This window comes from Canis lupus, chromosome 7 (genome assembly GCF_048164855.1).
Source record: "Canis lupus baileyi chromosome 7, mCanLup2.hap1, whole genome shotgun sequence".
NCBI lineage: Eukaryota > Metazoa > Chordata > Mammalia > Carnivora > Canidae > Canis > Canis lupus.
In genome coordinates this window covers 12083129-12108490 of record NC_132844.1, presented here as the reverse complement: position 1 = coordinate 12108490, position 25362 = coordinate 12083129, and the positions used below count along the sequence as shown (strand labels likewise).

General features: G+C 34.2%; 1 long non-coding RNA gene across 2 annotated transcripts; it reads right to left on the bottom strand.

Annotated features, from left to right (window-relative positions):
• Nucleotides 1–25299, bottom strand: LOC140636582 (uncharacterized). Of its 2 annotated transcripts, XR_012033795.1 has the most exons (5): nt 24923–25299; nt 24604–24765; nt 5409–5521; nt 4232–4341; nt 1–1201 (listed from the first exon to the last, which is right to left on the bottom strand). It is a non-coding gene; the product is annotated as an uncharacterized lncRNA (long non-coding RNA). The 2 variants fall into 2 exon arrangements; XR_012033794.1 differs by lacking the exons at nt 4232–4341; nt 5409–5521 and having other exon boundaries at nt 11–1201; nt 24923–25291.
• Nucleotides 25300–25362: the final 63 nt, after the last annotated feature.

Genomic DNA, 25362 nt, shown 5'->3' with positions numbered 1-25362 from the left:
CTATCCACTCACTAACAGAGAAAGGTATTATTAATTTTCAAAGGTATCATTTTAAATGAATCTTAAGATTAAACTTACATTATTAAGTTATTTTATTCAGAGCCAGCATAAATAACTAGTATAATTTCTAGTTCTATTGCTTCATCAGCTTCATACGATGTCTTGATAGCTTGGCCACAGAGCCTACAGAATTAAGTATGAATATGTTTACAATTAGACTTATGAATAGGGAGTTAGTGGACCTCTTCATACTCATTAAAAATATGCAACACCCAACCTCTACAGGAGAAACCAGCAGCCCTGCAGCTGCAGATGTTGAGCTCAACGAAAAGACAGCATGGGATGAAACTCATTACAAGGATAGAATTCCTCAAATAATTGCAGCATCCTGGTTAGCACATATTTGTCTAAGGGCTCAGGTTAAGAGAGGGGCTGGACAATCCTGAACAATTCATGAGGGTATTCTTCAATGAGAAAAATTAGAATGATCTTTCAGAAAGGTGACATAGTTTAAATTTGAAGACTGTAACAATGATACTATATATAGGACTGGTGACCAAAGCAATGAAGAATTTTGGAACAGGCCTTTAAGAATAGATTCATGTAAACATATGGAATATCATTATGTTACTTCTCTGCAATTTTCAACGAAATTGTGGGAGTAGAAGAAAAGCACATAAACCAATCGAAATGAAAGCTATGCCCAGCATGAAAGATGGCATCAATATAATGTAAAAGGAAGTTTCTCACCCATGGTGAGATGATGAAGGTAAGAACAGTAACAGAGGTTGATCCCACAATAATTGTTATAGCTATTTCCACATAAAATGAGTCATACATCAGGTTGATAAGAACTCAAATTCTGTGGAAAGATAGATTAATGCTCATATTTTAGGTTTGAATTCACAGTAAAATATGAATACCTGTTGTACTGTTTTTTTGCTTTATGAATCACATTGATTTCATACGTTAGTGGGATACAGCTACATACTAGGCTAGTTTTCCATAAATGAAATATAGATTTATTTTTTTAAGATTTATTTATTCATGAGACACACACACACACACACAGAGGCAGAGACACAGGCAGAGGAAGAAGCAGGCTCCTCACAGGGATTCCAATGCAGGACTCGATCCTGGATCCTGGGATCGTGCCCTGAGCTGAAGGGAGATGCTCAACCACTGAGCCACCCAGGTGTCCCTGAAAGATAGATAGAATGATTTCATATATGTTTAATCCACAAATTAAAATCTAGTCTAAATATCAATAAAACATTCAATTCAATAATGAAATTTGAAGGTTAAAAATAAGAGGATGCAGTTCCATTTAATTGTGTGTGGAATTCAATTAATGGGGTCCAATTGATAGTTTTCCTAATTTGTGCTGTATTTTTCAGTACTCATAGCCTTTGATGACATAAGTTGTAGCTCAGTCTTTGAGCTTAGTGAGAATCTTCTAAAGAAGATTTTAAATTTTGGTAGACTTAAAAATTCTTATTTAAAAGGCCACTGACAAAAAAAATAAAATAAAAAAAAATAAAAGGCCACTGACAGATCCAGAATAAATCATTCATTCATTTAATTACATTTATTTATTTATTTATTTATTTATTTATTTATTTATTTATTTATTTATTTAAGATTTTATTTATTTATTCAGGAGAGACACAGAGAGAAAGAGTGGCAGAGACATAGGCAGAGGGAGAAGCAGGCTCCATTGCAGGAAGCCTGACGTGGGACTTGATCTTGGGTCTCCAGGATCACACCCTGGGCTGAAGGCGGCGCTAAACTGCTGAGCCACCAGGGCTCCCAAGAATCATTGTAATACTTTATGAACTATCCATTTTTCCTATAATTTTCTATGAAACACCTTAGAAATGTTTTGAAAAAAAAAATCAATACCACTGCTGAATTTCATATACACAAAGGCAACATTAAACCATGTCTTATCATGTATCAGACTACAGTGGACAATGATATGTAGTTTGCAGTTTTCAGAAGTTGGAATATAGATTACATCATGAGCAATGTCGGCACTGTAAACAAAACCAGGGTTTAACTTCATATGTATGAGACTATCCATAGGAGCACTTGAATTACAGAAAAGACTTTTCTGTGATTTCTTTTAAAAGCAATTTTCCCCATGCTTATTTTTCTTGTCTTTTTAAATATCGCCAGACCATTCAAAACTAAGGCTGTTAATTAACTGTCAATATAACAAACAATCTTTGCTCTCCTTACAGCAAGATCACAGTGTGACAGCTGAATCCTCAAAGATAATGACCTAATATGTGTTGAACTGCAATTGAAAAGGGAGTAACCAGGAAAGGCTTTAAAATGTGATATTTTTATTTTTTAATAAAGTGTTTAATATCATGTAAAATATTAGAATACTGCCAGTGAAGAATGTTTGAACCATGATTAGAGTCATATTGAAGATTATATAGTTAATAAGAAAATAAGAATAACTGAAACAATGTTATGGATTGGTAACTTTATTTTTAAAAATCTGAATCAGGGATCCCTGGGTGGCGCAGCGGTTTGGCGCCTGCCTTTGGCCCAGGGCGCGATCCTGGAGACCCGGGATCGAATCCCACGTCGGGCTCCCGGTGCATGGAGCCTGCTTCTCCCTCCTCCTGTGTCTCTGCCTCTTTCTCTCTCTGTCTATCATGAATAAATAAATAAATCTTTAAAAAAAAAATCTGAATCAATTCTGTTGAAAAGTATTAAAAATATCCAAATAAGTACAGGATTATATGAATAAATTATTTCTAATCTTCACTGCAATATTATTTTAATATTTTAGGCCCTATTTTTTTCTACATAAGGGGCAATTTTCATGGTTGATTTATAATAACTTCAAAAAATTGATATGTATACAAAAATGTGCAAACATATATATAAAAATGAAAACTTTCCATATCAGTATGTTAATAACTTTCCCTCATTCTGAATGAATACTACTGCTAAATGTTGAGAAAACAATACTGAAGAAATACTAGATTTGGAGGATAAGTAACGAATATCTTTTAGTGTTGAATTGGAAGTCCCTTTAAAAAAAAATCTAAGTACAGAAGACCACTAGTTAGTTTAAATTGATTAGCTCTCAATAGATACCTGAGCTAGAAATATAAATTCGGAAGTATGAATACATAGATGGTAGAAAAACAAAAGGTAATATAGAACTGACTGCTGATGTTATGTTGAAAAAGAAAAATAAATCACAGATTCCTGAGAGACACTAATTCAATCTTTAGGGATAGATTAAGGGAAGAAAGCCAACAATAGGAATTAAAAAAGAAAAAAAGAATTACATTTGCCCTTTCCATTTCTTTAGTTTCACATATAACCCATCATCAGGTGTTGGGGTTTCTTCTGTTCAATGTCACTAGAATATTGTTTCTTCTTTCAGAACTTACTAGTTAGCTCCTTTCATCTCCTCAATCCCAAACTCTACCTCATGTTCATTTCCTGCCTTCTCTGGAAAAAAATGCACCCTGTTGCTGTATCTTACACACTCTACTATTTATAATTTCCACTATATAAAGCAGAATTTATGGTCACTACCAAAAAGAGAAATTGGCAACGAATACAAACAATACTTGATGGTCTTAGTAAATGTGATACTGAATTTACCTTGTTTTACTAAATGGGAATGGTTGAGACAGTCTTTCATAGTAGAAAGCATACATCCTTGGGAATTAAGATAGGCAGGAGGAATAGCACACATGGATTTCAGGTGTCAGACAAAAATCAATGAGGTCACCAGCTCACAGACATAAGGACATGGCCCCTTTCAGTTGTATAATTTCAGAGCAAAATGTTCAAATCAATAACTGATGTCACTGATTGTTAGTACAATCTTTTCTGATGTAGAATATAAACTTATTTTTTAAATAGATTGGAGAACATTATTGATGAAATCTTAGTTTGAATATTGTACACATTAGAATCCCCAAAATGTTGTATTATAGATCATCTGGTTAGGCAAAATCTATTGAAGAAATACATGAATTTATCTGAGAAAAAGTATCAAACTCATTTCTGTCATTAAAGACAAAAAAATTCAATTCATAACTTCTTTAATCATATAACTTTTATTCTAGATGTGGAGGCAAATAAATACAATATCGTGTTATGTTTCATGCATGTACAGAATGCTGACAGTTCATAGGAAAATGTGAATGTCTCTTTCTTAATTAAAAAAAAGTAGACATCTTATTTAAAGTACCTAATCACAGAGTGAGGTCCATGTAGTCTTCATCAATGCACCTTGCTCATTTGCTGTTCCTTTTAATGTCTGTATCAGCCATTCTGGAACTTACTCTTTCACCTGTAAATCTTTATTTTGCATGTAGAGTGGATGAATTTCTAGCAGTAAGATTATATTTAGTTTTTAAAAAATTTCTATCTATATTTAACAGAGACTTAGTCTTTACAGGAAGTCACTGAATACATATTGCATTTATTGGACTCCAGAGAAGAAACTGAGTTTCCATATCATGAGAATTGAACTCAGAAACAGAATATGTTCAAAGACCACAGAAATTCAAATTCAGATAAAATAAAATAAATAAAATAAAGGCATAAAAAGGCACAGAGCAACTAAGAGTAAAACTAGAAAATTTTACTGAGAAAATCTCTAATTTGACTTGGGTCATTTTCTGAGTTTTTCTTTCAGTCAAATATTTGTTCTTCTTTTTCTCACATAAGAGGAAATAAAGAAGTGAGTTCCTCACAAATTCTCATATTTGTTTTTCCTTTATTTAAACTTATCTCTACCTTGTTTTCTTCTTTTTAACATCTAGTGAGCTTATATATTTTATATCAGCACAACCATTACCTACAAATAATGCTCTTCATTCTTCCTACTCTTCACAGATTACCCTCAGAATAGAGGTAGACACATGGAAATAAATCCTTTTAGAACTGTTTTTAACCCAGGTGGAAGTTCATCATGCCAGCTTAGTTCTATGAGGCTACCATACCATATTATTGTACATATATTAACAATGAGTTCTCACTAGAGTCAGAGAATGATTGGTATATTAAAACCAATAGCAGAAATGAAATTTAATTGTGATATATATATATTTATTTATTTTTAGTTATAGAATCACATCATATTAAAACTTAGTTGTTTCATAAATATACATAATTATTTCATTGAGGGAGTATAGGGTCTATGTTAGATTTTATGAAATTTGTTGCATATTGGAATCACCTGGAGAGTCTTCAGTAATGACAATAGGTCGTACCTATACCCTCATTAAATTGATTTTCACTAATTAATTGAATTTTCAAAATTTCTTAAAACTTTTCAGCAAAGATTGAGAAACATTAACCAATATCATGTAAAACAGCTCTTAATTCCATACTGGTTAAGCTATATATATAAAGATACCTACATTAAGGAAGTATGGCAAAGTTCACTGTAATAATATTTTATGGTGATGTTTTGCCAGATAATTAAAAAATATCCAAGTCTTGTCTTCAACAATTCAACATATTTCTCAAGGTACTAAAGAAACACATACGCACAGAAGAGAGAACAACAAAAATTTACCCTTTTATTATCTGGGGTTTTAGAAAACTAAGCCAAGTTCTTTAAAAATAATCAAAGAATTTGATAAATATTTAAAAAGAAAGAAGACACAAAAGAGGGAATATAACTAGATTCTATAGGATAGTAAGAGCATATTATGAACTCCATGCTCAGAAATTCAAATTTGCTTAAATCAGCTAATTTTCCCCCAAATCACAAATTTACACACACAGTCAAGATAAAAAAAATAATATATATATCTATAAATCATGAAGAAATTTAATTGAGTTAAAAATACTTTGAAAAACAAGTATCTGGCCACTGATGCTTTCAATGGTAAATTCTGACAAGCATACTTTTATATGACATACATTATATTAGTTTCAAGTATATAACATGAATACTGAATATTTGTATACATTGCAAAATAACCTCCACAATACATCTGGTTAACATCAGACACCAACATAGTTACAAAAATAATTTTTCTTGTGATGAGAACTTTTAGGATCTACTCTCTTAATAACATTCAAACATGAAATATGGTATATTATTAACTTAGTTATCATGCTGTACATTACATATCCATGACTTATTTATTTTATAACCAGAAATTTCTATCTTTTGACTACCTTCACTATTTTACCCACTCTCTTATATCCCTCACACCACCCACCCCCCCAAACCCTTCTTCAACCACCAATCTATTTTTTTTTATTTATGAGCTTGTGTTTTGTTTTTAGATTCCACAAATACGTGAGATCATACGGTGTTTGCCTTTCTCTGATTCATTTATTTCACTTAGTATAATGCCCTTAAGGTCCATCCATGCTTTTGCAAATAGAAAAATTTCATTCTTTTTGTGATTGAATAATATTTCATTGTATATGTATATCTACCACAGTTTCTTTATACATTTATCTATCCAAGGACACTTCCTCTATTTCCCTATCTTAGCTACTGTAAATAATGCGAAGAACATGGGAGTATATACATATTTTCAACTCAGGGTTTTAATTTTCTTTTTTTTTTTTTTTTTTTTTTTTTTAATTTATTTTTTATTGGTGTTCAATTTACTAACATACAGAATAACACCCAGTGCCCATCACCCATTCACTCCCACCCCCCGCCCTCCTCCCCTTCTACCACCCCTAGTTCGTTTCCCAGAGTTAGCAGTCTTTACGTTCTGTCTCCCTTTCTGATATTTCCCACACATTTCTTCTCCCTTCCCTTAAATAACCAGAAGTTCAATTGTTGGATCAAATGGTGGTTCTATTTTAAATATTTTAGGAACCTCCATCTGTTTTCCATTGTGGCTTCACTGATTTACATTTCTACCAAAAGTGCACAAGGGTTCCTTATTCTCCACATCCTCACCAACACTTGTTATTTCTTGTCTTTTTGATAATACCGTCTAACAAGTGTGAAGCGATCTCTCTGTTGATTAGTGATGTTGAACATATTTTTCATTTGGCCACCTGTCTTTGGAAAAATATTTAAATCTTCAGCCAATTTTTTTTAATTGAATTGATTTTATTTTTGCAATTGAGTTATATGCATTCTTCATGTATTTTTAATATTAAACCCTTATCAGACATATGATTTGAAAACATTTTCTCCTACTCAGAGGCTGCTTTTCCATTTTGTTGATGGTTTCCTTTGCTATGCAGAGATTTTTAGTTTGATGTAGTCTCACTTAATTATTTTTGCTTTTGTTGCCTTTGCTTTTGGTATTAGATTTAAAAAAATCATTGCCAAGACCAATGTCAAGGAGCTTACCAATTATGATTTCCTCCAGGAATTTTATTTCAGATCTTACATTCCAGTTTTCTTAATTTTGAGTTAATTTTTGTGTATGGCATACAATAGTAGTCCTTTTTTTTTTCCCAATACCATTTATTGAAGAGATTGTCCTTTTCCCATTGCATATTTTTTATCATTAATTAATTAACCATATATGCATATGGATTTATTTCTGGACTCTATTCTGTTCTGTTGATCTATGTATCTGTTGTTTGCCAATACCATACTGCTTTGATTACTATTGCTTTGTAAAGTAGTTTGAAATCAGAGAGCATGATGTTTCTACCTTTGTTCTTTCTCAAGACTGCTTTGGCTACTTGAGGTCTTTTATGATTCCATACAAACTTTCAGATTGTTCTATTTCTGTGAAAAATGCCATTGAAATTTTGATAAGAATTGCATTTAATCTGTACATTGCTTTGGGTGGTATGGACATTTCAATAATATTAATTCTTCCAATCCATGAGCATGGAATGACTTTCCATTTATTTGTGTCTTCAATTTTTTCATTAGTTTTCAGTGTATAGGTCTTTAATCTTAGTTAAAGTTATTACCAGATATTTTCTTCTTTTTGAAGCGATTATAAGTGAGTTAGTTTTCTTCATTTCTCTTTCTCATAGTCCATCATTAATGGATAGAAATGCAACAGGTTTCTGTATTTTGGTTTTGTATCCTGAAACTCTACTGAATTCATTTATTAGTTCTTTCAGATTTTGGTGTTTTCAGGTCTTTTTATATGTAATCTGCATAGAGTGACAGTTTTACCTCTTCCATTCCAATTTGGACATCTTTTATGTATTTTTTCTTTCCTAATTGCTTTGGCTAAGACTTCCAATATAATCTTGAATAAAAATGGTTGTGTATTCTGTCTTTTCCTGAAATTAGAAGGAAATCTTTCAGCTTTTCACCATTGAATATATTAGCTGTGAGCTTGTTATATATGGCCTTTATGATGTTGAGGTGTGTTGCTTCTGTGCCCATCTTATTGAGAGGTTTTTTTTTTATCGTAAATAGATGTTGAATTTTGTCAAATGTTCTCTATGCATCTATTGAGATGATCATATGATTTTAATCTCCCATTTTGTTAATACAGTATATGACATCGATTGTTTTGTGGGTGTTGAATGTTCCTTGTATCACTGAAATAAATACCATCTGATCATGACGTATGATCCTTTTAAGGTATTTTTGAATTTGGTGTGCTAATATTTTGTTGAATATTTTTGTGTCTATGTTCATTAGGGATACTGGTCTGTAATTTTCTTTAGGTGTCCTTGTTTGTTTCAGTATCAGGGTAATGCTGGTCTTGTAAAATGAGTTTGAAAGTGTTAATTCATCTTATATTTTTGGAAGAGATTGAAGTGAATTAGTATTAATTCTTCTTTGAATGTTTGGTAGAATTCTTCTTTGAATTTGGTAGACCAGGGAAGCCACTGGTCATGGACTTTTCTTTGTGGAGAGGTTTTTGATGACTTATTCTCCTTACTACTAATTGGTCTGTTCAGATTTTCTTTTTCCTCACTATTGTCTTTTTTTTTTAAGATTACTTATTTATTTATTCATAGAGACACAGAGAGAGAGAGAGAGAGAGGCAGAGACACAGAGGGAGAAGCAGGCACCATGCAGAAAGCCTGACATAGGACTCGATCCAGGGTCTCCAGGATCATGCCTTAGGCTGCAGGCAGCGCTAAACCGCTGTGCCACCGGGGCTTCCCCTCACTATTCAGTCTTGATAGGATGTATGTTGCTGGGACTTTATTTTTTCCAAATTGTCAAATTTGTTGGTGTATAGTTGTTCATAGGAGTTTCTTATGATCCTTTGTATTTCTATGGTATCTGTTGTGATGTCTTTCATTTTTTATTTTATATGGGTACTCTCTCTTTTTCTTGGTGAGTTTAGTTAGGGGTTGATCAATTTTGTTTATTTTTTCTGAGAATCAGCTCCTAGTTTCACTATTTTTTTTCTATTGTCTTTTCAGGGTCTATCTATTTCATTTATTTCTGCTCTGATCTTTGTTATTTTCTTTGACTTTAGGCTTTGTTCATTTCCAAGTTCCTGGTGGTGTAAAGTTAGGTTGTTTGAGATTTCTCATATTTCTTGACGGAGGCATTTATTGCTATAAAATTCCCTCTTAGAGCTGCTTTTGGTGCAACCCCTAAGTTTTGGTTTGTTGAATTTTCATTTTTCTCAGGTTATGTTTCTATTTCATTTTTTATTTCATCTCTGACCCATCAGTTCACCACTAGCATATTGTTTAATCTACACATAGTTATGGATTTTCTAGTTTTCTTCCTATAATTCACTTTTAGTTTCAGACATTTGTGATCAGAGAATATGCTTCATATGATTTCAGTCTTCTTAAACATATTCAGACTTGTTTCATGGCTTGACATGTGCTCTATATCTTGAAGAATGTTCCATATACAATTGAAAAAAATGTGTGTTCTGTTGCTTTTGGACACAACATTCTGAGATACCATTTAGGTCTATCAGGTTTAATGTGTCATTAAAGTCAATATTGCTGTATTGATTTTCCTGTCTGTGATTGGAAATGGGATATTAATGTACTCCTATTATTGTATTGCTCTCTAGTTCTCTCTTTAGGCATGTTAACATTTGCTTTGTATATTTGGTGCTTTCTATTATGGATGAATAAACATTTACAAATGTTATATATTCTTGTTGGGTTTATCCCTTTATCATTATGTATTGCCCTTCTTTGACTCTTATTACAGTCTTTGTCTTAAAATTTGTCTGCTATGAGTATAGTGACTCCAGCTTTCTTTTGATTTCCATTGCCTGGAATATCTTTTTCTATCATTTCACTTTCAGTCTGTGCATGTCCTTATATCCATGTCCTTATATCCAATGTGAGCTTCTTGTAGGCAGCACATAGATGTGTCTTGATTTTTTTTCCATTGAGTCATCCTATGTCTTTTGATTGAAGAACTTATTTCACTTACATTTAAGTAATTATTGATATGTATATAGTTATAGCCTTTTGTTAATTGTTTTCTGGCTATTTTGTGGTTCCTATCTGTTCCTTTCTTCTCTTACTCCCTTCCTTTGAGGTATGATGGTTTTCTTGAGTAGTATGCCTGGATTCCTTCTCTTTATTTTTTGTGCATCTACTATAGGTTTTTGTTTTGTAGTTACTATGAGGTTTAAATAGGTAAACTTTTATTTATAACAGTCTATTTTAAGTTGATAACATAAGGTTGAATGCATTATTACACTACATTTCTTCTCTCCCCCACCATGTTTTATATTTTTGATGTCATAGTTTAGGTGTTTTTAAAAGGGATATCATAAGCTATCAAACTTTTAAGGAAAAAAAATAGCACCAATTCAACCACATTATCATCTATAAAGTAGGAAGGAAAGGAAAGCAAAAACTGCATAAGAAGAGTATAAAAATGAATCAAACAAGAAACAACAAAACAAAAAATTCAAATAACAAAAGATAAAGTGTAATGAGTATAGATATAAAAAATCCCCACAAAATATTAGAAAATTGAATACACCAATACATAAAAGAATAATATCATAATCAAGTGAGATTTATCTCAGAAAACTTAGCAGGTTTGATATTTGAAAAATCTAGCAATAAAATAATCATATTCATAGTCTAAAAAGCAAAAAGGACACTATCATATCAATTAATACAGAAAGAGTTTAACAAAATTCAACACTTAACACTCTCAACAATCCAAGAACATAAGAGAATTTCTTCAACTAAGTAACAAACACTGGCAAAAATTCTTAGTGATAACAAAATTAATAGTAAATGGCTGTATGCTGTTCTCTTGGGGTCAAAGACAATGCAGTATGTCCTTGCTCACTATTCCTACTGTATTGGAATAGGAGTGTAGGTCAAAGCCGTAAGGCAGAAGTGTAGATCAGAGCCATCAGGAAAGGAAAAACAAAACAAAACAAAAACTGACTAAAAATCATACAGTTTGGAAAGTAAGACATAAACTGTCCCTATTTGGAAAAACATAATTTTCTACTTAGAAAACACCAAGGACGGGGAATATAAAAATTAGTGAAAGGGAATAAAGGGAAAGGAGAGAAAATGAATGAAAATATCAGTGAAGGTGACAAAACATGAGAGACACCTAACTCTGGGAAATGAACAAGGGGTAGTGGAAAGGGAGGTGGGCGGGGGGTTGGGGTGACTGGGTGATGAGCACTGAGGGGGGCACTTGGCGGGATGAGCACTGGGTGTTATGCTAAATGTTGGCAAATTGAACTCCAATAAAAAAATTTAAAAAAACAAACACACACCAAGGAATCTAGAAAAAGAAAATAAATGCTTCTAAAATCAATGAGTTTAGCAAACTTATAAATTAGACTAGAACACACACACAAATCAACTTCTAAATGCTAACAAATAGAGACAAAAATAATAATTAAAAAAAACATTTAGTACAGTCTCTCATAAAACAATCTATAGGTATCACATGCTTAAAATGGAAAATATAATGAAATAAATGAAAAAAAGACCTACTAATGTATATGCATAACTTACTCTTTTTTTTTTTAAGATTTTACTTATTTATTCATGAGACACACACACACACACACACACACACACACACACACAGAGGCAAAGACACAGGCAGAGAGAGAAGTAGGCTCCATTCAGGGAGCCTGATGTGGGACCTGATCCCGGGACTCCAGGATCATGCTCTGGGCTTTAGGCAGGTGCTAAACTGCTGAGCCACCCAGGGATCCTCTGCATAACTTATTCTTGGCCTGAAAGACTACACCTAGTACTGATCCAACTTAATCTATAAAATCAGTAAGAATTATGTACATATTTACAAGCTAATTATAAAAGTTATATAAAAAGCCAAAGTAGAGAGAATAGAATAAAATAGCTAAAAAATAGTTATCTGATTAATGATTTCCTCTACAGGAATAAAGGCAGTGTTAAATTGCTAAAGGAGATAAACACATAAATGAATGTAACAAATTGGATAAAATGGAAATATACTTACAAAACTATAGCCAAATGATTTTTGACAACAATGCAAAAGTATTCTTGTAGAGAAAGAACAATCTTTTCAGAAAATGGTGTAGAATAACTGGACATAAATATTCAAAAATAAACTTGGATTTAATCTTCATAATGTATATAAAAATTCATTCAAATGGATAATCCATGTAAATTTATAAAGTAAAACAATAACTTTTCAGAATAAAATATAGGAAAAAATACTCATGATTTTGCACAAATTAATACCAAAGTCACAAATTATGTAGGAAAAAATCTTAATCAATTAAATTGCATTGACATTATAAAAATTTTATTCTAAAGGCAATGCTAAAAAAATGAAGTCAAGAAACCATTTTTTTTTGCAAAGAACATTCTGACAAAAATTGTATACAGAATATGAAAGATCCTCAAAGTTAATAGAGAGAAAAGATTTAAAGGGTAACATCAGTGAACCTGAGAGAGGAAGGTCCTCCATAAATTCTCTCCTCTACTAAAATATAGTTCTGGAAATTAACCAAAGATTTGCAGCAATCTGAAGAATGTTTAGGGGAAAAAAAAAAAAGGTCTGTATTCTATAACCATAAAGCAATAAAAATAGTCTCTAAAACTACCAAAATTTAAATAACTTTTATCCTAACAAATTAAAATAGAGAGTATTAAAGTAATAAAAGTGGATAATTTATGCAGCAAAATCCCTAAGATGTATCTAGAATTATATTGTTATTAAGTACTGAATAATAAGGAAAATAAGCTAAATATATAACAATTTTGCAGAAATAATAAAACAAGAATGAAAAAGAAGAGAAAAATAAGATCAATGTAGAACAAAATGTATTAGTAGGGAGAATAAATATCAATCAAAATACTAAAACACTATCCCTCCTCCGCTGATAAAGTTGTATAGGAAGTTTTAAAAATTCATTATATTAAAATTATAAGGATGATTTAATAAAAATTATAATTCAAAATATTTAATTCACTATTCTAATAATTTGAAAAATCATTATGAAATTAACTATAGGATTATAAATTTAAAATATAAATATTTTAAAAATAAATAACTACCTTAACATAAACATAACTAAACATAGAATTAATTGTTCCTAAAATCTCTTGCTCCATTTGTTTCCTTAAACACATTGCTTCCATATATTTAAGGCTGAGTTACAAATCATACAAAGAGGTTTAAAGCCAGAGAATTAATCATATGAAATTATCAAAATTAAAAAGTTGATAGAAAGTTGACATTTATTGTACAAAAATGTTCTACAAAAGCTATTTTCTGGGGCACCTTCATGTCAGTGGTTGAGCATCTGTCTTCGGCTCAGGTCACGATCCTGGGGTACTGGGATCAAGTCCCACATTGGGCTCCCTGAAGAGAGCCTGCTGCTACCTCTGCCTATGTCTCTGCCTGTCTCTGTGTGTCTCTCACGAATAAGGAAATACAATCTTAAAAAAAAAACAAACAAGACTATTTTCTTCCAAACTCTTAACAACAATCAGAGCTACATTTTGGAGCATTTTACAATGTATTATTCACTACATTGAGACCTTTTTTCATATTAACTCCTTTAATCTTCATATTTGGCCTCTGATAATAGATACTATTCTTATCCACATTTTACAACTAAAGCATTTGAATTACAGGAAAGTGAAGTTATTTATAGCCATAACGTAACTGGGTTATGAACCCCGAAAAATATAGTTTTACAATTCTTACTTTTACCACCTATGGTTGTTTATTTTATGTGTTAACTTGGCTAGGTTACAGTACCCAGCTACTTGGCTAAACATGATTCTAGATATTTCTGTGAAGGTAATTTTTAGACAAGACTAACATTTAAATTAGTAGACTTTGAGTAAAGCAGATTATCCTCAATAATGTGGGTGTATCTTGTCCATTTCAAGGCCTTAAAGGAAAAAAAAAAAAAAAATCTCCCTGGAAGAGGAGGAAATTTTGCCAAAGGACTGTCTTTGAGCTCAAACTGAAACTCTAACCCACGGCCTACCCTGTAGATTCTGAACTTACCAAGTCTCCACAACTGTATGAGAAAAATTCTTTAAAATCCCAGCCAATCAATCATTTCCCACTTCCCCTCAGCTTTCCTTTGCATTATTATAGGCCAGGACTGATGTCTCTCGTATGCTGCTATGAAATCTGGCTCCCTATTACCATTGGGAATAAGAGAATTTCAGTATCTCAGACTAAGTAGCAACACCTAATTGTAAAAGGTATGACAGATGTGATGGATAGCAAGCCAGAATACATACCAGGAGACCTTGACCTACAGGGATTCATGACAATTTGAAATAAACCATGCATGGTTCTTCAGGAGACAAGAAAAATGTAAACCCCATACAAATATTTCTTGACATGTATAACCAGAAAAGATCAAGATTTCTAACTGTGTCAGTTGACAATTACAAAGCACTATCCCACGTACAGTCTCTAGGTATAAACCACTTCTGAGACCTAGAGTTCATTGATTTAATGGAAGGCTGGGTCTCCTTGAAGAAGGGCCCTATAAAATCACAGGAAGTATGCATCACAATGGTCAATAATATTTCTTCACAGGAACCTACCACCATCTTTCATAATAACTAAATACGAGAAAGTTCAGATCTTCACAGGACCCTTGGATGCAGAGTCTGAGCTGACACTGAATTGATACCAAGGAATTCAGAAGTCATCAGTCCTCCTGTACCTTTGCCCCCTGTTTAGAGTGATAATTCAAATACCAGTCCAACGCATTTCACAGTTTTTTCAATAGGTCTGTGAATCTAGGATATTTCTATGGTTTACACTTAGGCACTCTCAGAATCCTCATTTTGGTTCTTAACTTGTGGGTTTCAGAGTTATGGTATCAGAAGCACATGATACCTCTAATACCCACTCAAAATAGAGTACCAACAGCAATACTAATTAGAACAGCAAAGCGTAGTACAAACTTCTTAAAGGGTACAAGGATGATAGTCCCCATCGTATCCTCACTTAATTCAATACTTTAATCCCCGCAAAAGCAAATAGATCATAGCAGAGGAGAGTAGTCTATTTTAACCTTAACTATATGATAGTCTCAGCTGTAATGAATTTAGTATATTTATTAAAACATATCCCACAAACTCGAGCACTTGCCAAATAGCTACTAAGGTGTTCCTATCAACCTCAATCCACAAGGGGAATCAGAAACCATTTAGATTTCCTCAGGATAGAGAGCAGTACACATACACTTGGCCTTGCAGCTATATTAAATTTTCTCTTTGTCACAGTAAAGTTTGATGGCAAGATCCTGTGGACAATGTATAGAGAGCATCATTCCTGTCCTTCATTATTGATAACATCTGAATCAGGTTTGCGGCTCTGAGTGGGCCAAGAGCAAGAGAGAAGACTATATCTATTTAAAACTATGGTACTAAAAAAATTAAAAAAGAAAAACAACTATGTTACTAAGTAGTACTGTCACTTGAGCCATATGGTTCTGTAGACGCCATGATGCTAGATACTAGATACATCTAGGGAAAACAGGTACCATATGGAATTTTGGGCTGACCTAGTGGGAGATTTGCAGCATATACTTCTGGAATTCTTAAGCAATGTCATGTTATGTGCAACAAAGAATTATCCTTCAATTGAAAAAGTTTGTGGATCTATCTCAGACTCTAAGGTCCTGGTATTAGCCTCAAGACATTAGGTAAAGAGAGGGCTTGGAGATGCTCATCACAAATGCATATTTTCCAAAATAATAAGTTTGAGTGACTCCACACCAGTTTATTATGTAACAGAAATGATGTCCTTTTCTATAGCTCAGGCAATTAAAAAGAACAAAATTGTATTATATAAATAGGTGGCCTAGACCCACTTGTTACCCATCACTATTGCATTGTTTATACCGCCCACTTTACAGGTAGTTGCCTAAGACCAGGTATCAAAGAAAGAAAAATACTAGTTCCACTTAATGACTAGACTAGCTCAGTATATTGCTGTGAGCAAAATATAGACTGTTTCAGCATTACTGGCTTAGAACCAAGGAATGGAAGTTATAATAGCTCCTCTCAGTGACACCCCAGGGAATTTATTCCCTACATTTTCAACTCTGTTAAAAAATTTCTTTTTGATTTCTTGGTTTTGATTTCCTGGGCAAGAGTTTTTCTACCTGGAAATACAGAAAGTGTTCAACTAAACCTATGTCTATTATCTGGTTACTTTGGGCTATTAGTGCCGGGCAAAAGAAATTGTTCCTACATTAGTAGGGGTAATTGACTTACATTATCATGATGAAATACAGCTACTGCCAAAAATTAAGACAAGGGGGAATATGGCTGCAACTTAAGAGACTTACCGTTGTGCTTGTTTATGCTTCCATATATGGAGATCACCATAAAGAGAAAATTATAGGAACAATGAACAGGCAACAGCATAGTTATCTTGGAGATAAAGTCAAGAATTGAACGCTCTACTGCATTCCCACCTAGGAATTTCATTTTAACATCATCTTTACACTAAAATGAAACCCCTTGAAAGTAAATAAAAAAGTATTGAGGCAGAGATATAAAGAATCTGAAGATTATTCTAGGATTGGGGATTATTGTGTATACACGTTAAGGAAAATTTGAAGCAAGATCAATAGTCCATTTCATCTTGTGTAGATAGTTTAAACATATTTAAAATAAACTGGCAAATTAGATTCAATTTTTCAGATAGCCAACAAACTAAAGCAGTACTCTCCACATTGTATATAGCTTTCTTAGGTCAAAATGTGATTAATATATATAATACCAAGTCAGTTAGGATTCATTTAATTATTAGCTTTTGTCAGATACAATGAAAACTATTTTCCTTAGAATAACATATAAAAAATTTAAGCCTCCTAGACTATTTTGTTTCTAAAAGGTACTAGTGTAAATTTCTGCTCTAACATGTAAATAGTGTAGAAGTAGCACTCCCAGTGTCACAATTAGATAAAACTAAACAAGCTGCAAAACAACTCTTTAAAGATTCATCAGAGAATAGAGGCCACAGGGCAAGCTGCTGCCCCAAATCTGAAGAGAAAGGCAGCTATAGAGAATCACAGAGAATAACAACTCACTGGTAGCAAAAGCCATTGTTGTTGCCAGTATCAGTAGGTAAACTTACAGTGTGCTTGAAGAACTGCTGGAAGCTCAGTGTGGAGTATCTTGAAGTTAAAATCTCTGGGAAGCCCAGTGTTAGGAGGGCCCCCACACGTTCATGAGCTTCACCTCCATGATTCCCACTAGCTTCTCACTGTGAAGACTGAAGGAAAATCCTTTGTGCTTTGGAAATACTGTTCTGATTACTGTAGCTTTATAATAATATTTGAAATTGGGTAGTCCGAGACTCAAATTTATGGTTCTTTTTGAAAAACAGTTTTACCTATTGAAAAATATTTATGGAATTTCAGGGATCTTTGACTTTCCATATAAATCTAAGAATTAGCTTGTAAATATATCCAAAATATATGGTAAGGTTTTGATTGGAATTCCATTGGATCTACAGATCAAAATGGGGAGATGAACACATTAGCAATATTGAATCCTTGAATCCATCAACAAAGCTTCTTTCTCTATATTATTTCTTTCATAATATTTGGAATTTTGATTTTTTCTAATTTTATAGTGATATAATCACCCAATAACATTGCTTCACGTTTAAAGTGCATAACAAATTATATATTGCAACATGATAAGTAAAATAAGTTAACATCCATTCCTTCACTTATAATTTTTTCTTTTAAGATATACTCAGAAATTTTTAAGTATACAACACAGTATTGTTATCTACAGTCATCATATTTTATCTTATATTTCCAAAACTTGTTAATCTTACTGAAAGTAGTCTCTTGACTACTTCTGCCCAACTCTGATACCCTCCATCCTCCAATTCTGGCAGCTACCATCCTGATCTCCTGTTTCTGTTTTTTTTTTTTTTTGATCCCATATATAAGTGAGATCATGTAATGGCTTATTTCATTTAGCATGATACATTGAAGTTTCATCCATGTTGTCAAAAATGGTGGAATTTCCTTTTTTTAAATGGCTGTATAGTATACACATATAAAATATATATACAATAAAAAATAAATAAAAAATAAAATATATATATACACAATATATATGATACATAGTATTTTGTAACACTTCATCCATTTGTTTGTTGACAGATTTAAGAATTGTTGTATTCTTTTTTTCCTGGAAGAGTGCTAGCAACACTTCTACTAGACCTCTAAAATCATGATGGAAGATGAAGATCCATATATATACAATTTAATTAGTTTATGTATTAAGACTGAAACATTGATGTAGCTCATCAGCCATCTATAACTGGATTTAATGAACTTTATCTATTAAGACAATTGTTTACCTTTGTATGTGACTTCTTTCATGGGCTTCACTTATATCATTGTAAAATCTTATGGTTTGTAAAATAGGAAACCTAATCTTAAAATAGCCCTATGTAGGAATGGTCTCATTTTTAGATGAGGAAATCGGTGCTGAAGGAGGAAAAATTTTTGATTTTACAAGACAATGTGCACTGAAGTTTGTAAACAGACTATTGCTTTCAAAATCCATGTTTTTGTTCCATACTTATTCTATGCCTTATGTAACAGTACACTGTAAACATAATAAAAATGAAAATTGAAGTACAACAGCATGTTTATAAAATTGATTAATATACAATTAATTAACAATGAGACTTTAGTCTATTATTATGAGTCATTTTAGGATATACAGTTCTTCATGGATGATAAAAGGTTTGACCTATATATTAGAATAGCATTCTATATAGCATGAATATTGGTTTCCTTTTTTTTTAAAGATTTTATTTATTATTTATTTATTCATTCATTCATTCATTCATTCATGAAAGACACAGAGAGGCAGAGACACAGGCAGAGGGAAAAGCAGGCTCCATGCAGGGAGCCTGATGTGGGACTCAAACCCAGGACTCCAGGATCATGCCCTGGGCCAAAGGCAGGCGCTAAACTGCTGAACCACCCAGGGATCCCTAAATATTGGTTTCCAACAAAATATATTTATATGAATTTCTGCACTACTTTATCATTGACAAATGATATCTATTTAAGAAATTAGTATTTAGAAGATAAAACTTTTTTTAACCCATTGCCTTCTTACTAGGGAAAATAAAGATTAAAGTAAACTGTAATATTAAATTTATCAGTGTTGAACAGATAAGTTACTAAAAAGAGGAAATATTTTCCTAGGACTTTATTCTAAACAGTCTTCTATACTAAAAATATGTTACTGTGCTAGATATCAAGCCAAGCCCCCAAGAAAAGCACTTAACAGTTTCACATTCCACTGACAAGTGTTTTATATGGTTTCTTTAAATCATAGCAGGATATTGGCATTAAATGATTTTATCTTGGCTTGAGAATTAACCAACAGCTGAGAACTTTACCTGTAATCTCATTCTGTGTAATTTTAATGGGCTAGCTCATGGTGGGAAAATGCCATCACAATTAAAATGAATCTTTTAGGTTTATGAGTCCTTGTGGAAGCTAATTCAAGAAGGATATCAATTGAGGTTACAAAGAATATTTTAAACTTGAAATTGTTCAAAATACTCTGAATTTGTGACATTTTTTATGAACTCTTAGACTTTATCATATTTTCTATTTTAACACATAATTATCATCAACTAAATAGTATGAATATTTTAACAAGTGCTATGGACCAAAGACTAATGTTTTTCCCTTTGAGTTATTTGTACTTCAGGGCTCTACCTTCTAATGTGTGGGATGCCACACCTAATAGTTTGCCAAAGTGCTCCTAATCCTTTCACTTTGTAAGATATTGCCACCATTGTATGAAACTTCTGGGTGAGAAACAATAGACACAATACCCTACTACTTTGGGAAGATTTCTAGAATTAAAATAATTGAGGCCGATTCCAAATCATTTTTTTCTCACTAAAATTTTAGCATAATTTGCTTCAAAAGAATATTTAAAATTGTTTTAATGGCAACAGTAATCCATTCCTTTATTTTCTTACTAAAATTTTAGCCTAACTTACTTCAGAAGAGTATTCAAAATTGTTTTGATGGCAATCACTATAGAGAGCATTAAAGATATATAGATTTTAATGAATTTATAATTGAAAATTCATTAAGAATACCTTGTCTGAGGTAACACAAAGACAGAAACGACAATAAAGATAAGTTGGTGATAGAGGTCGAAGTCTGAGGTATGTATTTAATTAGAAAGACTTGGGACTAGGGGTAGAGATAGCATGTCTTGGACTAGAATGAGGCAAATGTGGAACCCACAACGAAGAATTAAAGGAAGAACCCTCAGATTCTTGCAAGTGAGTGCCTCCTAAAATTTTGTGCCTTAGACTCATGGCTTGCCTTATCCTTGTTGTAACCCTGAAAAGGTGAAATACTACATAGATTTCCCAAATTTCAATAGTTTAAAGGACTCATTATACTTCTCACAAAATATTCACATAACACTTTTTATTTAAAAGTAAAAATAAGATATAGCAAATGGAAAAGAATACAGGCAAGTGTGGGGATCTGAAACATATCCAAGTGCAACCTCCCCAGGATCCTTAATGGAACAAGAGCTAGGCTTCCGTATCAACTGAACCATCAAGATCTGTGGAAGGAATCTTGGCCTCATGAGAAGCTCAAGACAGAAGTCAGAAAGGGGAATTACACACTGTGGCCATGTAGTTTAACCAGGTGTCTAACAAGCTACACCAGGTAAAAAAAACATAATAAACCTAAACTGAGAGGTGTCTGGAAGAATTTTAGGCTTTAAACTGCACATTATAAATCCCGTAGCTCTTATCTTGGTCAAAAGTCAAAGCCAACATCCAGTATCCCCAGAGATAAGTTTAGAGTTTTCCCAAACCAGCATGAATCAACTTGGCCCTACATAAATATCAGTATGACCTCCAGTTAGTAGGGCTTCTATGTAGAACATTTTAACAGATGCCAGTTGGATTGCAGGTTAGTGTTAACCAAATCTTAAGCATGCAAAGAGATCTTGACAGTCCTAGACCTGGCATTAGGGAAACCTTGCATTAGGGAAAAATTAAAGCAGTAAAAGCTGACGCTAGGAATTTGAATTCTCTAGATGTTTACCAAATTTTTTCATTACTTTTGATCCCTCCTTCATACACATATCTTTTACAAGTACTGAAGAACTTAAAATTTGAAAAGCTGCATTATGTTTAGCCATTTGCTAAACATTAGGCAATGCTGAACATTCAGTGGTCTGATTCTTAGAATAGGATTTTTTGGGATATGTTTCCCAAATCATATATTATCTTTGAACTCTTTTATTTGTTTGCTTTTCATAGGTAAAATAAAAAGAAATATAGAAATTAACCATTACTAGTTTTAAATGGTTAGTAATCAAATAGGGTGAAGTATTTAGATGAAACATCAGTGTTTATTAGGCAATAATATATCTGGGGAGTTTTTTTTTTTTTTTTTTTTTTTTTTTTTTTTTTTATATCTGGGGAGTTTAAATGCAAAAATGTAAGGCCATAAAAATTTCTCTACTGTTGATCTCTGATTTCCAATAGTGTATGAAAAAATCTTTATATTATTTTCTATATCACTAAATTAGTGAAACTTTACTGAATAACATACCATAATCCAATTTTAAAAATAAAATATTATCACTGAAAATATTCTGAATTTATATTTTATTCACAGACATGACTGCATTATGAATTATTTATGCATATCTGTTCAGATACATTTTTACTTTTTATTAACATATTCATAAAGTAGAAAAAAATTCTGTCATAAAAGAAGTTTTATCACATAAATGTGTAATGTCAAAGTGTACATTTACTATTACAGTTATAGTGAGATTACTAAAGTAAAAATGTAGTCATGGAAAAATATTCTGAAATTACATACTTCTGTAAAACTATTTAAGTAGTTAAAGTTCTGTAATATTTAAATGATAATTAGTTTTGTTTATTAAATGAAATACAGCATACACATAAATAACGATATATAATGTGATGAAAAAATTGATATTATGAAACCAGAGTATAAAGGATAAAACTGAAGAAATACTCATAAATAGTACATTATATTATAAATTCTTGGTAAATGATGTCAATAAAACCACAAAAATGTTTTAGAAAGAAGAGGATTTGAAATGACTCACAAATACGTGTAATAATATGCATGAATAAATAAATGAAATTTAAAAAAGAGTAAAACTGAGTTACATAGGAGAGAAGAAAAATAGCCATTAGATATATTTACCTTTTTTTGAGAGAAAATGATTTATATTAGTAAAAACATAAACTGTAATATGTTGAATGATTTTAAATTATCGGAGTTATTTAAATAGCACCTTATCCTTTTTCAGTTTTCTAAACTTGGTTATTGGGGGATCTCGGTGGAAGAAGAAACCATGCATATTATCCTGTTAAATAGAATTAAAGATGTATAAAATAATACCACTTCTGTAACTGAATTTAAGGCATTTGGTAGTTCAGTTTTTTTTTTTTTTTTTTTTTAAGATTCTATTCATTTATTCATGAGAGACACAGAGAGAGAAAGAGAGAGGCACAGAGACACAGGCAGAAGGAGAAGCAGGCTTCATGCAGGGAGCCCGACGTGAGACTTGATCCAGGGTCTCCAGGATCCGGCCCTGAGCTGAATGAAGGCTGTGCTAAACTGCTGAGCCACCCGGACTGCCCCTGGTAGTTCAGTTTTAATGACAAATATTAACTTCTCAATTGCTTTCTGTAAGAGTTTTTCTTAAGTATTGTATATATTATTTCTTAACATGGAAACAAAAAGAAATTTAAATTTTCTACCATGATAAACATTGACATCTACAAATATCTTTCTAAATTGTTATCTCCAGGATCCCTGGGTGGCTCAGTGGTTTACTGCCTGCCTTGGGCCAAGGGCGTGATCTTGGGGTCTTGGGATCAAATCCCACATCAGGCTTCCTGTGTGAAGCCTGCTTTTCCCTCTACCTGTGTCTCTGCCTCTCTCTCTCTGTGTCTCTCATGAACGAATAAATAAAATCTTTAAAAAATAAATTGTTACCCCCAAATTTTGTGTTCATAAGTGTGTTAGTTTTATCACGCCCAGAAATAAATTAAATCTGTATATCTAAAATAAGATTAAACAAAAAAAAAGATTAAAGACAAAATGGTACAGAATTCTTAAAATGTGTTGTTTTGAACATCATAAGCCACCAAACATACACATTGCTATTAACTGTCTTTTATATTTAAGAACCATAAAGATAATTCTCCTTGCAATTAAAGCCAAAAGGCCTCCTCTCTAAGACTAGGATGAAACGCTACATTGACATGATTAATGCATTAAAATTTGATGAACAAAATTCACACTTAATCTCACTCAATTTTGACATGGAGCTACAATTGGGTGAGCCAGGCAAGAAGGGCAAGAAGCCTGGAATTGTGTCGCCACTTAAATGAGATTTCCCAAAGGTGGAAAAGACCAAGATTAAGAAAGCTTGGAAGAAGATAACAAAGAGCTCCCCTCCCCACCTGCGTCTGCGCTGCTATCCTTGACTGAGCCTGTGGGCCCGACAGCTGAGCCACTGCCTGGAGGAAGTGAAGCCCTTAGGTCGCTGCTAATCCACATACCTGTGTACTTGCACAAGAGGTCCTGAGGTCGCCGCCAACCCACACACCCGGGTACTTGCACAGGAGGTCCTGAGGTGGCCGCCAACCCACACACCTGGGTACTTGCACGGGAGGTCATGAGGTCGCCCCTAACCCACACACCCGGGTACTTGCATGGGAGGTCCTGAGGTGGCCGCCAACCCACACACCCGGGTATTTGCACGGGCGGTCCTAAGGTCACCATTAACACACACACCTGGGTACTTGCACGGGAGGTCCTGAGGTGGCCGCCAACCCACACACCCGGGTACTTGCACGGGCGGTCCTGAGGTCACCATTAACCCACACACCCGGGTACTTGCATGGGAGGTCCTGAGGTGGCCGCCAACCCACACACCCGGGTACTTGCACGGGCGGTCCTGAGGTCGCCATTAACCCACACATCCGGGTACTTGCACGGGCGGTCCTGAGGTCGCCATTAACCCACACATCCGGGTACTTGCACGGGCGGTCCTGAGGTCGCCATTAACCCACACACCCGGGTACTTGCACGGGAGGTCCTGAGGTCGCCGCCAACCCACACACCCGGGTACTTGCATGGGAGGTCCTGAAGTCGCCGCTAACCCACATACCTGGGTACTTGCACGTGAGGTCCTGAGGTGGCCGCTAACCCACATACCTAGGTACTTGCACGCCTGCAGGAGGAATGAGACTGCACTTCACAGTTGGCGCCAGGCCCGCTGGCTCCCCGTACTCACGGAGCAGCACGATGCTGCCTACGACGTGAAGCCGGCCTGGAGGAAGGAGAAGGACATCATCTCAGGGGCCCCACGCATAACGTTGCTGTGTCTCCCACTTCCCGGAGGAGGCCTTGCAGCTGGCGGTGCTGGCGACGGCCCAGGGCCACCTCCCCAGCCAGAGGCCGCGTGCGCCGAGCTCTAGGGGCCTCACCTCAGGCTCCCGGAGAAAGCCAGCCGCCTGCGGATCCTGGCTGCGGAGGCTACGGTCGCTCCCCAGTGCTCCCCAGTGCTCCCCGCGCAGCCACGTCTCCCGAATCCTTTACACGGAGTCCACCATCGACTGTCTGGGCACAGCAATGTCTTATGGAGCCTCAACACCCACCCACCACCTGTCCCTCCACAAAAAGTGACATTCTCCTACAAAAGTGGGCGTGCGGGGTCCCTAGGAGGCGGAAGCCAACGTGTTTTCTCTTTTCTCTGGGCGTCCGCACACGGGTTGCGCGTGCGCCCCGGGCCTTCTGCACGCGGAGGTCGCCTGGGGCCGCGGCCGTCCCGAGCGCTCGAAGCGCCGCCCTGCTGCCGAGGGGCTCTGCGGCTGCGCGCGGCGAGGTGTCCCTCCCAGGCTACCGTCGCAAAGTTCCAGCGAGGCGC